This window comes from Ursus maritimus, unplaced genomic scaffold (assembly GCF_017311325.1).
Source record: "Ursus maritimus isolate PB19 unplaced genomic scaffold, ASM1731132v1 scaffold_32, whole genome shotgun sequence".
NCBI lineage: Eukaryota > Metazoa > Chordata > Mammalia > Carnivora > Ursidae > Ursus > Ursus maritimus.
Genome location: NW_024425786.1, coordinates 15,399,886 through 15,412,484, shown reverse-complemented (window position 1 = coordinate 15,412,484; position 12,599 = coordinate 15,399,886). Strand labels below are relative to the sequence as shown.

At 45.0% G+C, this 12,599-nt stretch overlaps 1 protein-coding gene across 1 annotated transcript in view; it reads left to right on the top strand.

The window, feature by feature from the left end:
- The first annotated feature begins 4,077 nt into the window (after positions 1–4,077).
- Positions 4,078–12,599, top strand: part of EIF4G3 (eukaryotic translation initiation factor 4 gamma 3) — a 361,657-nt gene continuing 353,135 nt past the window's right edge. The window contains exon 1 of the mRNA XM_040645901.1: positions 4,078–4,193. The gene's annotated coding sequence lies outside the window, so the exon portion shown is untranslated. The remainder of the gene's footprint in view (positions 4,194–12,599) is intronic.

Genomic DNA, 12,599 nt, shown 5'->3' with positions numbered 1-12,599 from the left:
CAGAGGTCAAAGGCACAACACTCCCCTTGTGAGCTATTGGTGCCTGCCCTGGGATAGTCTGGTCCTTCCCTTTCTCTGTACAGTGAGGCCCAGCCTGGGCTCTGGGGTACCCAGGACTATAGGGTAACATGAAATCCTCTGACAATTCACAACTATCCTGCCCTTCAGCAAGTTTTACGTCCTATTTATTGAGTGCTAGAAATTCGGGATATTTTAAATGCCTAAGTAATATACACGACAACTATTATGAGCCAGGGACTGCGCTAAGTGCTTTGCATTCGCTGTCTTTTTTTTTTTTCTAACTTTTTTCCCCCTTAGAGAGAGAGTGTACAAGCAGAGGGAGAGGCAGGCAGAAGGAGAAGCAGGCTCCCAGCTGAGCAAGGAGCCCAATGCGGGACTCAATCTCAGGACCCTGGGATCATGATCTGAGCCGAAGGGAGACACTTAACTGACTGAACCACCCAGGCTTCCCTTGTTTTCTTTCTAAAATTATTTATTATTTAAAAAATTTTTAAAGGATTTTATTTATTTATTTGTGAAAGCGCACGCGTGCTCCAGTGGCGGGGGGTGGCTGGGCAGAAGGAGAGGGACAAGCAGACTTCCTGCTGAGCGTGGAGCTGATGTGGGTCTTGAGGAAGGATTTCATCCCAGGACCCTGAGATCATGACCTGAGCTGAAATCAAGAGTCAGACACTTAACCAACTGAGCCACCTAGGCGCCCTTGTATTTGTTGTCTTATTCTCATGATAGGAGGTAGAATCTATTTTACAGATGAGAAAACTGAGGCTCAGAGAGGTTAAGTGATGTCTTCAAGGTCATCTAGCTAATAAAAGGCAGGGCTGAGAATCAGACTCAGGTAATGTGATTCCAATGGCTGTACTTAGTTGCTCAAGAAGTGTCCTGAGAGCTAAGCATCCGCTCCCTTGGGAGCCTGGAGGCAGGGTGCCTCACACAGCCTGGGCAGTGAGAAAAAGATGCCTGGAAGAGGTGAGGCCTGAGCTAACTCTTGAAGTAGGAGCAGGAATGAGCCCATGGACTGCAGGCGGGCGAGGATGGTTTGGAGTTACTGGTCATAGGAGCAGTCTGTGGACGAGCCCCTGGGGGAGAAGGAAAATGGCTTTGTTTGTGGCAGACTAAGCTGGCTGCTGCTCTACCCGTGAGTGGCGGTCTGGAAGCAGAGCCCAGGTCCGGAGGGACCTTCAGCTTGGACTGGGTCCTGAAGACAGTGCGGGAACCTTGGAGGGCTCTCAGCAGATAAGTTCACAGAACCAGCTTTGCTTTTTGAAGGTGCCTCTGGCCACACCTGGGGAGGTTGCTATGTTGAGGGAAACGCGGCATATCAGACTCGAGTCAGATGCCTCGGGTTGTACACCAGCCTTTCCACTTAAGAGTTACACAGGTTGAGGGGCAGGTGGGTGGCTCAGTCGGTTAAACGTCTGACTCTACATCTCAGCTCAGGTCTTGATCTCAGGGTCGTGAGTTCAAGTCCTGTGTTAGGGCACGGAGCTCACTAAAAATCTTTTTATATGGATTGCTTCCTTACATCTTTGAGCCTCAGTTTCTTCATTTGTCAACAGGATAAAATAACACCTTGTATAGTTGTTGAGGGAGTAAGAGTTAATCTAAGCAAAATGTTTAGCAGAGTTGTATCCTGGCACATTATACATGTTTAATAAATGCTAGCTGCTCTGTGAGAGGGGTGTTGAGCAGGGCCATGCTTTTGGATGAAAGAACAGTCTACCCTTTTGACTGCTCTCAGTAAGCCTCCCCTCATTGATTGCCTGGGGGCAGAATCTTATCAGGGACTTTTACATTATTTTGCCCAAGGTCTTTCCGTTTTAAGAGAGATAATACTCACAAAGTGCTTAGCAAAGATCAGGCCCACAGTAATCACCTGATGCTTGTAGCTATTATTAAGTTAGAAAATGAAACTGGCTTAGAAAAGAATAGCAATTAAGCAATTATCAGTCTGTTATCACTCTAGTGTAAATGAGAAGCCAGATTCTTTCCTGGGAACAGGTTTTGACTGGGATAAGGAAGTCTGAGATCTCAGAACACCAGGAAGGAGAATCTGGGGGAACTGAACCCCTTGGGAATTTTTCCTGGAGCCAGTCATGCCGGAGAAGAGCAGAAGATCCAATCCTAAATCATCAGGTATAATAAACCCAAATGGTTTGGGACTCCAAAGAGTATGAAGTAACTCCTGTCTTCTAGTCTGGAGATGGCGGATGAGGCATATGGAGCTCTCAGGGACTGTCAAGAATTAAACACCCACTATATGTAGAGCTTTATGTGAATTAAAAAAAAAAAGCGATATGAAGCAGTATAGCAGGAGTCCTAACCAAATTCAAGTTTCGACTCTGTCAACTATACTCTCTATGTGACTTGGGGAAAGTCTCTTGCCTGCTTTGAGCCTCAATTTTCTCAGCGCTTCCGTTGTGTGATGGTATTGCACCTTCCCGAGCCTCAGTTTCTTCATTTGTAAAATGGGTACTACATCTTTCACAGGACTGTATGAGATCATGCGTATTAAGTGCTCTGTGCCTGGTAACCAGTCTTACTGGGATCGCTCCGTAGATCCCTGCGATTCCTTTCCACTCAATCACCTGTGCCAAGCGCAAGGCCCCTGCTCGGGGTAGGGTGTGCGGGGAAGGGCTGGGTGGTCTCAGTCAGCCCAGTGGGGAGCAAAGGACAAATGTTACCCCGGCATAGGACACTGGGGAGCTGCTGGTCAAGGGGCGCTCCGGTCACGGGGCAGGCCTTGGACAAATCCGTCCACAGAACCCTCAGTCTAGGCTGCTAATTAGATGAGGGTCGCATCAGGTCCCAAGGCAACTTGGAAAATCGGCCAGGTTCCTCCAGAGGAAGGTGGAATTCGGCTCCAGGCTTGGCTCTGCCCCTTCCCGGCCGGGTGACCTTGGGCCAGTCACTTTTCCTCTCCGGGCTTCAGGGTGCTCTGGAAGTGAGGCTCCTCGTTCTAGTCACCTCTCGGAGTGTAGGAGGGTGAAGTGTCGACACAACGGACGAGAACTGCCTTAGGGGCCGGCGAGTGCTATTTATTATGCTAATAAATGCACGCAGCGGGCTCCTTTCCAGCGGTTTCACTCTGGTTAAGCGGTTCCTTCCACTGTAACCGAGGTTTCTCGCCTCACCGCCTCCCGCCCTGCGGGCAGGGCTCTGCGAACCGCAGGCTCCAGGGCCGTTGCCATTGTTCTTGCAGGCTGGGCGGCAGGGGAGGGCTCTGGCGGACCAGACCTCGCCTTTGGTCTCTGCCTCCACCCCACACCCCCGCGGCAGCGAGCCTGGGAAGCCCCCCTCGCCGATCATTCCCGAGGAGGCGAGTCAGCCCCAGAGATCGCCCGAACGGCGGCCGAAGACGCCCCCGAGCGTCTCCGAAGAATCCCGACCGCTCGCAGTCTCCGGAAAGAGCCGAAGGCGCTTCCCACTCTCGTTCTCCCGAGCCGCTCCGAAAAGGCCCGAAGTTTTCCGAGCGGCCGTCCGGCCGGACTGCTGGAGGCGGCCGCAGCGCCATGTTGGATGCTCTGCTCGTTGAGTGAAGAAAATCCGCCGGCATCGCCTGAGCCCCGCTACCGAGAAGGGCGCCGCTTCCCCCGGGGAGGGGGATAAAGACCCCCGCCGCCGGCCCATGAGGATATTGCCGTGAAAGGTCCGGTCTCTCCGCCTCCTGCCCCCGCCGGGTCCGGCCCCCCCCCTGGGGTCGCGTTGTCACGGAGACCGGCAGCCGGTGGTGCTGGCCCGCGGGGCGGCTGCTGCTGCCGGCGGCGGCGGCGGCGGCGGCGGCGGCGGGCGTGTGTGACCGGCCCCGGCCCCCTCCTCCTCCTCCTCCCAGCCTCCCCCCAGCCCCCCGCTCCCGCCGCCTCCCTGGGTCTGCCCCCATCCCGCCCCCCCGCTGCCCCCGGCCCCTGCACCCCGGCGCGCCCGGTCCCGCTCTGGGGGGGTTGGTGGCTTCGCTTTGCCATGAGTTTACCGCAGAAACCGGCTCTGAAATCAGGCTCAGCGGCTGCAGCAGGAACCGGACCCGGCACCGGAGCGGCGGCGGCGGCGGCAGCAGCGGTACCGCCTCCTCACCCGGCGGCAGCAGCAGCGGCGGCGGCAGCGGCGGCGGCGGCGGCGGCGGCAGCGGCCCCTCCTCACCCGAACATCAGGGCCCTCCAGACCCAGGCGCCCCAACAGTATCCTTTTCACCTTCCTGCCGGCCCTTCGGCACCTCGCCGCAACCCGGGGGGCCGTGGCTCCCCGGGGACCCTCCTGCCGGCCACCGCAGCCCAGCCGGGGAAGGGGCTGCTGCTCGAGCCCCCGCGGCCGGCTCGGCCGGGGCTTTCGGGGTGCTCCGGCGGCACCAGGCCTGCGGGGAACCCTGGGACCCTCTGCAGTACTGTGAAAACTAGCTCCGCTCGGCCTGGCCTCTGCAACCCTTCCCTTTTAGAGCTGAGGGACCCTTCCCCCCTTCTCGCTTCCCCCCCCCCCCCCCCGCCTCCCCCCGCCCCCCTTTATTAGGCCGAATTTGCTGGTGCCTGGGACCAGCCCTGCAGGGAAGGCTTTTCTCTTGATTGTTGTGAGGACTACACCCTCCTCCTCCTCCTCCTCTCCCTTCTCCCCCTGCAGCGGGGCCTGGTGGGCTTCCCTAATTGTTATTATCAGTACATAATAAACTTTATTGGTAAATTTCCTGTTTCAAACTAAGCTCAGTTCGTTTCTGAGGTAAGTCGGATTTTAAACCTACGGTGAAAATGTACAGAAAGCACCCCCTCTGGCTAATGTTTAGCGATGGGGGGAGTTGTGATGTGGTTTGTGGTGGAACGCGATCTGAGGAGGAAATGTTACACCGGACGCTTCCCTGTCTTTGACCTTTTTAAAGGAAGAGGAAGTTAACTGACATTACCCATCACCCCCAAAAGTCTCACTTCTTGGAAGGCTTGTGTTATGATGGATATTTTTAAAGGCTTTAATTTCCTCTTCTTAGGCCTGATGTCTAGAGGGGATCAGGGCTTCTGGAGGAGAGTTCTAGTATTGAATGAATCTAATTTCATGTTATTTGCTCGATTGTAGAATTTTTGGACAGCTTTGATTGAAAAGACTTGATGACCAGGTATTTTAGTCAGGAACTAGCCGGTGAAGGTAAAACGTTGAGTTCATGAATTCCACGGAGATTTAGAAAGGTATTACCTACCTGAGAATAACATTTCATCATGCACCTTTCCCTTCCCCCCGCTGTTGTATTTGTGTAAATCAATAAATAACCATTGGATGTTAGATGTGTTGTGTTTTTGTATTTGTGTCATTTTGTGTTTGACTTCCAGACAGAGTAGGGTGTTTGAGCAGATAACTACCATGAAGTCCACGGATGATTTCACAGTCTGTAGTTTGATTCTTGTCTGTATCGATTACTTTGAGAAGGGAAAGGTATCTCCCTTCTAGAGTCATTTCAGGTCATCCTTTCGGTTTCTGTCAAGTGTCATTTTCTCTGTTCTTTAAATACTGTTATTCAATCCAGGCGGTGTGGCGCAGAGTAAAGATAAATTCCATTCCAGTGTGATGTGTGTACTGATTTCATAATGTTTTTATCCTGCATGATTCTGTTCAATTAAGAATTTTTCACGGATGAGAATGCTAGTGATACCTTAGTGTTGCTCATGGAAAATCTGGTTCGTCTTGAGAAGTATCCCTAGTCGCTTTACTTTGGGGGAAAAAGGGTTGGCTGATTTGCCTACTTCAAGGTCTCGGAGTTCATTGCTGGATCTCTTAAACATATCTTCACTTAATGCTTTGTGAGTTTGAATTCCTTTCTAATTTCAGTCTTTTTTTTTTTTTTTTTTTGGTTTTGATTGCCCATACTTGGTTAGGGCTATAAGTTTATGTACTGTGTCACGAAGTAAATTCTTCATTACCTGTATTTTGGAGCTATTTTGGCAAGTAAGCATTGAAAGGAAGCCCATAGTGTGTGTTCTTGATGTACAAGGTGATAAGTGAGGACCAGTGCTTTGGTGAATTTGTTGGCTTTATTTGGACATAAAGAGCTGTGACTTAAGTGTTTCAAGTGTGCTTTTTCTCAATGCATTTCACAAAGCAAGGACTTATAAAAGCTCTGAGTTGGTTGCAACACAGAAGTAGTTACTAGTACTGCAACAGTTGTTAAAGGGCATAAATTTATTGTGTAATTTCCATTGGAGATGATTCTTACACTTATTTGTAATAATATGGGTAGTTGGTTTTTATATGGCTTTAAGTTTTTACTTTGTCTCATGTTATAGAAGAAATTAAAATTCTTGATGTATTTCACAATTCTATTATCTTACTGCTTTACTCACTGAAAGGTTTCAACTAGTAAAATCTAAAAGTTTGTATAGTAAATGAGGTATAGGATCATTAGAACATACCGATGATGAAGCATTATCGGTGGTAATGGGGAATTGGTTAAAATGGATTGAAACAGAGCAATTCTGCTTTTCTATTCTGAGGAGGTGTGGGAATTTGCATTTGTTTGATGAAAGTGGTCATCATGTGGTAAGTTGATACACACGAAGCTTTGAGACTGGAGTGCAAAGCTGGAGTTGCTTTTTCTATGGCTTGGTTAAATCTCCAGTTTTTCAAAATATATTGGTACAGTTGTGTTTGAATTAATAAATTCATATAGTATTTTAAATTTATAAAAATACTGAAAGGAGATTCACCTGACCGTGTCCTTCATTTGTACTTAGTGTTCAAGTGACAAATCAGAAATGAAGGGGAATGTTGGCAGTAATGAATTGAAATATAAACTAGAACCTGCCTCTAGGCATCATTATTGCATGGCAGGCCCATAAAGCCATTTTAGGCAGAAGCCTTTGACTGCAAAGAGGCAGGGAATGAGGCCTGGCAAGGAATGGGACATGATGGAGGGTGGCAGGGATGGTGAGGGATGAAAGAGGATAAACTCTGCTGTGAAAAGTGCTACTGGTGAGGGAGGAATATGCTTAGAATTTTTATAACATAATCCAATATGAATAGTTTATGAAATTGGCACTTCAAGGTACTTGCCTTGAGATATGCTCTCCCCAGCTTCCCAGTGTGAACTTCTCAGAAGCTCTGTTGAGCATCTTAAAAGTGATTCTTAACCTTTTCTGGGTAACAAACAACTTTGACATTTTGATGAAAGCTTATAGACCCTCTCCACAGAAAACTGTTGCTTACATTTTCAGGGAGTTCTTAGGCTTCCATTAAAAGCCTAGCCCTTTGGATGGAAATTGCTTACCTTTCAGATAATTAAAGATAAATGAGTTTGAATTTGTTCAAAATAGTTCTGACTTAGAACAATTTTGCAGTCTGTTATGAATACACAGTGTTCTATTTATATGGAAAGACTTCAGGGTGTAATTTCTCTCAGAGCTGCTGACACTTCTGGGGAGTCTAGTTACTGTTTTGGGGCAGCCAGTTTGGTTAAGAAAATCAGGGCAGTGGGTTCTTTGAAGGAACTAAATTTGGTAAAGGCCTGTGGCAACCAGAAAATGACCTCTGTCCTCAGCTATTTTGTCTTGGGTATAACATATGTTAAAAACAATATGACCATTGAGGGTATTTTTTGTATTTAATTTTCTTTCTTTCTTTTTTTTTTTTGTTGTTTTCTCTGTTGATTTTCAGTTTTATAGATTGAAGCCAAAAGCATTTTTTTCCTCTTTTTTGTCTCTTGACCAAAGCTAAATCTGCATAATATTAACAATAGTATTCATTTATTGAGTGCCTTCTATTCTGGGTACTATACATGCATGATTTTACTTAATTCTCATAATCCTAATGAGGTAGGTACTGTCTCTATTTTACAGATGAGGAAACTGAAGAGCAGAGAAGTTAAGTAATGTTCCCAAGGTTGTCCATCTAGTAAGTGGTGGTCCGCAGTTCAGACCGTGGTATGACTGGCTCCAAAGCTCATGAATGTCCTTTTTACTATGCGTCGTTGCTTCTTATAAAGTCTGCATATGAGAGTGGGAGGTAGCTAGGGGAAGGTCTCTATGCAGTAAAGAGGCTCTGTGGAGTCATCTAAAATGCCATGATACTGTATCTTGTTTTAATTAGTTCATAGCCACAGACTGTAAGACATGTAGGTTATCTTTACCTCATTGAGCCTTAAAGTGTAATAGGCCTGCACATTTGATTCAGTGCATGTTTCTGCTTGTTCAGAAGTTAGCAAGGCCTCCAGCAAAATACTGTTGTTAACTAGCAACTAGAACTCTATATAGCTCATGAAGCAGCCAGCAGTCTCTCTACTCTTAAGCCCTACCATCAACAGAGATGGATGTGTGCTCTTCAGGGCAAGATGAAGATGCGGAAGGAAGAATGTTACTTAGATGCCTGAGTCACATTGGCTCTTGCCTCTGCTGCTTCTACTCCCTGTCCTAGGCTTACAGGTCTTAAAGTGGGGTATTTTTTTGTCAAACTGTGAGATTAAACCATTGAAGGACTGATATGTTACTTTTCCACATTGGGGTTTCTGATAAGATTTTTACAGAAAGGTCTGCTATTAAAAAATATTTGAAAACCGCGGGTTTTTTTTTTTTTTTTTTAAGATTGATTTATTTGAGAGAGAGCATGCGTGTGCGCGGGCACGCAAACATGAGCAGAATTGAGGGAGGGGCAGAGGGAGAGGGAGGACCCTGGGAGCATGACCTGAGCTGATGAAGGCAGATGCTTAACTGACTGAGCCACCCAGGCACCCCTGAAAACCGTGTTTTAAATCATAACAAGATTGCCATGTTTTAGCCATTTATATTGGAGCTTCAGCGTAAGTGGCAAGTTTTAAAATTGATTTGTTCATTTATTGAGCCTGTACTGTATGCCAAACTCAGTGCTAGGTGTAGGGTTGAAAAGCTTTTTGCCTTCCGGGTGCCCGAGTGGCTCAGTTGGCTAAGCGCCTGCCTTTGGGTCAGTCATAATCCTAGGGTCCTGGGATCGAGCCCGACATTGGGCTCTCTGCTCAGCTTGGAGCCTGCCTCTCCCTCTTCCTCTGCCTGCTGTTCCCCTTACTTGTGCTCTTTCTCTCTGTCAAATAAAATCTTTAAAAAAAAAAAAAAAGAAAAAAAAAAGAAAAGCTTTTACCTTCAAAAAACTTGGTCCCAACAGGTAAGTGACAATACCATGAAGTAAGTGTGATGATAATTCTGCTGTAAGAGCTTAGCCTGGAGGAAGGAGGAATTAGGGCTTCCTAGAAAAAATTGACATCTGAACTACATTAGAAGGATGAGTAAGAATTACCCGAGGTTTACAGAGCTTTCTTCTGCCAGCTGACTTACCAGTTCTTTTGCTGTTGCTGCTGCATAGAACTTGAGTAAATGGATTTCTGTCATGTTTCAGGTTTTTAGCAGGAGCAGAGAAGCTAGGGGAGGTAGCCTACAACATGGCAATCAAAACACAATTGCCATAGATTCAAAGTATCATCTGTACCATAATACCAGGAATTAGAGTATGAGAAGATAATTTCAGATCTGGTCTCTTGGTCTCCTTTCCACTCATAATACCTTCCTGCTCTTCTGATAACTAGATTTTTGGCTTGAAAACTAGCCTTGAAATATAGGTAAATTTAGCTTTATGTATCGAGAAGTGTACCTGATTTGTAGTAAAAAAAAAAAAAAAATCTGGATTTGAGTTTGGCTTTTCCGTTTTTCAGAGGTGTTATCTTGGACTAATCACATAAATGCTCTGGGCGTCAGTTTCCCTTTCTCTAAAATGAAGGAGTTAGACTAGTTTATTAAGTGACTCTCTTGAATTACAATGGCTTATGATTTCTGAAGATTATGGTGTGAGGTTTGTTTTGTTCTTTCAAGTAGGCGGGAAGGATTTGTAGAGACCTATTAATGGATTCTTTGTCTGATGGTCAGACATTGATATTAGAAGTATGCTAACATGGATCACAGGAAAGGCAACTTGATTGCATAAGAAGCCTCTGGGTTTTGGCTTATTAATGTTAGATTTCGTTAAACAGACCAATCGCTTCTTGGCCTTTTGGTTAAGATCAAGTGTAGTCAAACAGACTGAAATGCCTCTCTGACTTAGGTAGTGAAGATCGTGGGATGGCTTGGGACCATAAAATAAGGTTGCCATGGCCAGCCAGATGCTGGTTGCTCTGGTTGATGATAAAGTTAGTTCATTATCAAGTATGAGGGAAGGTAAGTTCTGGAATAAACTCTTGTGATGAGATACAATCTATTTTTACTTTAGGAATAATAATTTGAGCTAATATAATAGGAAACTGTTTCCTGATTCTTAGCTAGGTGCCTGACTTCAAGCAGAGTATAAACTGCAGCTGAGATTTACATCGATGAAATATTGCAAGATCCCAGGCTACTTCTGAATTCTCAAATGGCTCCTAGTTCTTTGGCTTGCTGCCATCCAGAAGGAGTTTTTCACTCTCTTGTAGCCTCAGCTGAAATTTGAGACCGTTTTAACTATTTTAAGTACGTTTGAAATTTGTCAGTTTTTATGACCTTTATTAACTAGTAGCAGTTTTGTACTTTTTCAAGCCTGTGTGTGTTCCCTCTTATGAGATACTAAATTCTATCAATAGAATGTGAGGTCCGTAAAGGCAGAGAATTTTGTCAGTTTTGTTTGCTGTTGAATTGGCAACCTCTAGAGCAGTACTTGGCAGATAGGAAGTCTGTAAATATTTGTTGAAATGTTGATTAAGTTAGAGTCTGGGAATCAGTTTTAAGATAAGTTTTAGGGCTAGTATAGATGGCATCACAACTCACATTTAGCATTCAAGGCTGCCCTAAAATTGCTTTGGGCTGTTGTGTAATTGAATTGATAGTAGTTTCATAATTTTGTTTGAGATGACCCAGTTTACAAAGTCATCTAATGTGGCTGAGTTGCCTTTGAAGTATGGATACTGATGATGAGGGTTGGTATAAGGCCAAAGTGGAAAAACTTGTATAGTCAAATGTTACTATGAAAAATTTTGTTTTGTGATTATAAGAACTAATGTAGTTGAATCAGGAAATTAAAAAAATACGGAAAAGTAAAAAGTCATAATCTTAGTATGTGGAGATAACTACTGTTAACATTTTGATATATTTCTTTCTCGCACTTTTTTCTATGGGCTTTATTTAATGGGCTTAAATTCTGCTCTTTTGTTGTAACGTAACTTAAGGTCAAATTACATAAAAGGGATTTTTTTTTCTCTCTTTCTTTCTTTCTTTCTTTCTTTCTTTCTTTCTTTTTTAATACTTGACAATTTTATTGCTAAAAAATGTCCTTTGGAGGGACAGCAGTATTTGTCTCAGTCTCTCTCATCCTGGCAGGGTCCCCAGGAGTGTTTCTGTTACTGTAGAGGGAACAGGGACCGGGGCCAGGGTGGGACTACATATACAATTGTGTCTTGCTTCCTTTGTTACTTAACTATCTTTTTTTTTTTTAAAAACATTTTATTTATTAATTTGACAGAGAGACAGAAAGAGAGGGAACACAAGCAGGGGTGCAATCCCAGGACGCTGGGATCATGACCCAAGCTGAAGGCAGACGCTTAACGACTGAGCCACCCAGGTGCCTGTTACTTAACTATCTGCCAGCAGAAAGTAGGCCCTAGAAAATAGCATATAAGAAACAGAATTTGAACTGAAAGATGATTTTAAAAAACATTAAACAAGAGCTTAAGACTACAGTCAGGGCTTAGATGGGCAGAGAGGAATGGATTGTGGTGAGTGAGTAATTAACATGAACAAAAGTTTGGGCATGAAATAAGCATGCTGTATGCTGGGTTGTGAGGATCCTCATCAGTGTGCTTGGAGTGGAAGATTATTGTGGTAGAATATTTGAAATAATGGGTTTAGATTGTAGAGGGCTTTGAATCAGTTTAGGAGAAGGTTAGACTTCATTTGTGTGAAACTATTATTTTATTTTTTTAATGGCTTTATTGAGCTATAGTTTGGATACCGCACAAGCCACCCATTTAGAGTGTACCATTCAGTGGTTTTGAGTATATTCACAGTTGTGCAGCCATCACCAAAATCAGTTTTAGAACTTTTTAAAAAAAGATTTTATTATCTGAGAGAAGGAACAGGGGGAGGGGCAGAGGGATAGGGAAAAGCAGATCCCTGCTGAGCAGGGGCTCATCAGGGTCATGACCTGAGCCGAAGGCAGACCTGAGCCGAAGGCAGATGCTTAACCGACTGAGCCACTCAGGTGCCCCAGTTTTAGAACATTTTTATCACTCACAAAAGAAACCCATTAGACTCCCTATTTCCCCCCAGTTCTTTCTGCCAAAGGCAAGTACTAATCTGCTTTCTGCCTCTGTAGATTTGCCTATTCTGGACATTTCATATAAATGATACAATACAGTAGATAGTCTTTTGTGACTGGTTTCTCTTACTTTGCCTAATGTTTTTAAGGGTCATCTGTGATGTAGTATGTTTCAGTACTTTTTTAAAAACTGCTGAATAATGTTCCAGATACCACATTTCCTTTATTTATTCATCATTTGATGGATATTTGGGTTGTTTCAACTATTTTTTTGAAAGATTTTATTTATTTATTTTTGAGAGAGAGAGATCACAAGCAGGGGGCAGGGAAGAGGGAGAAGGAGACTTCCCGCTGAGCAGGGAGCCCAACAGGGG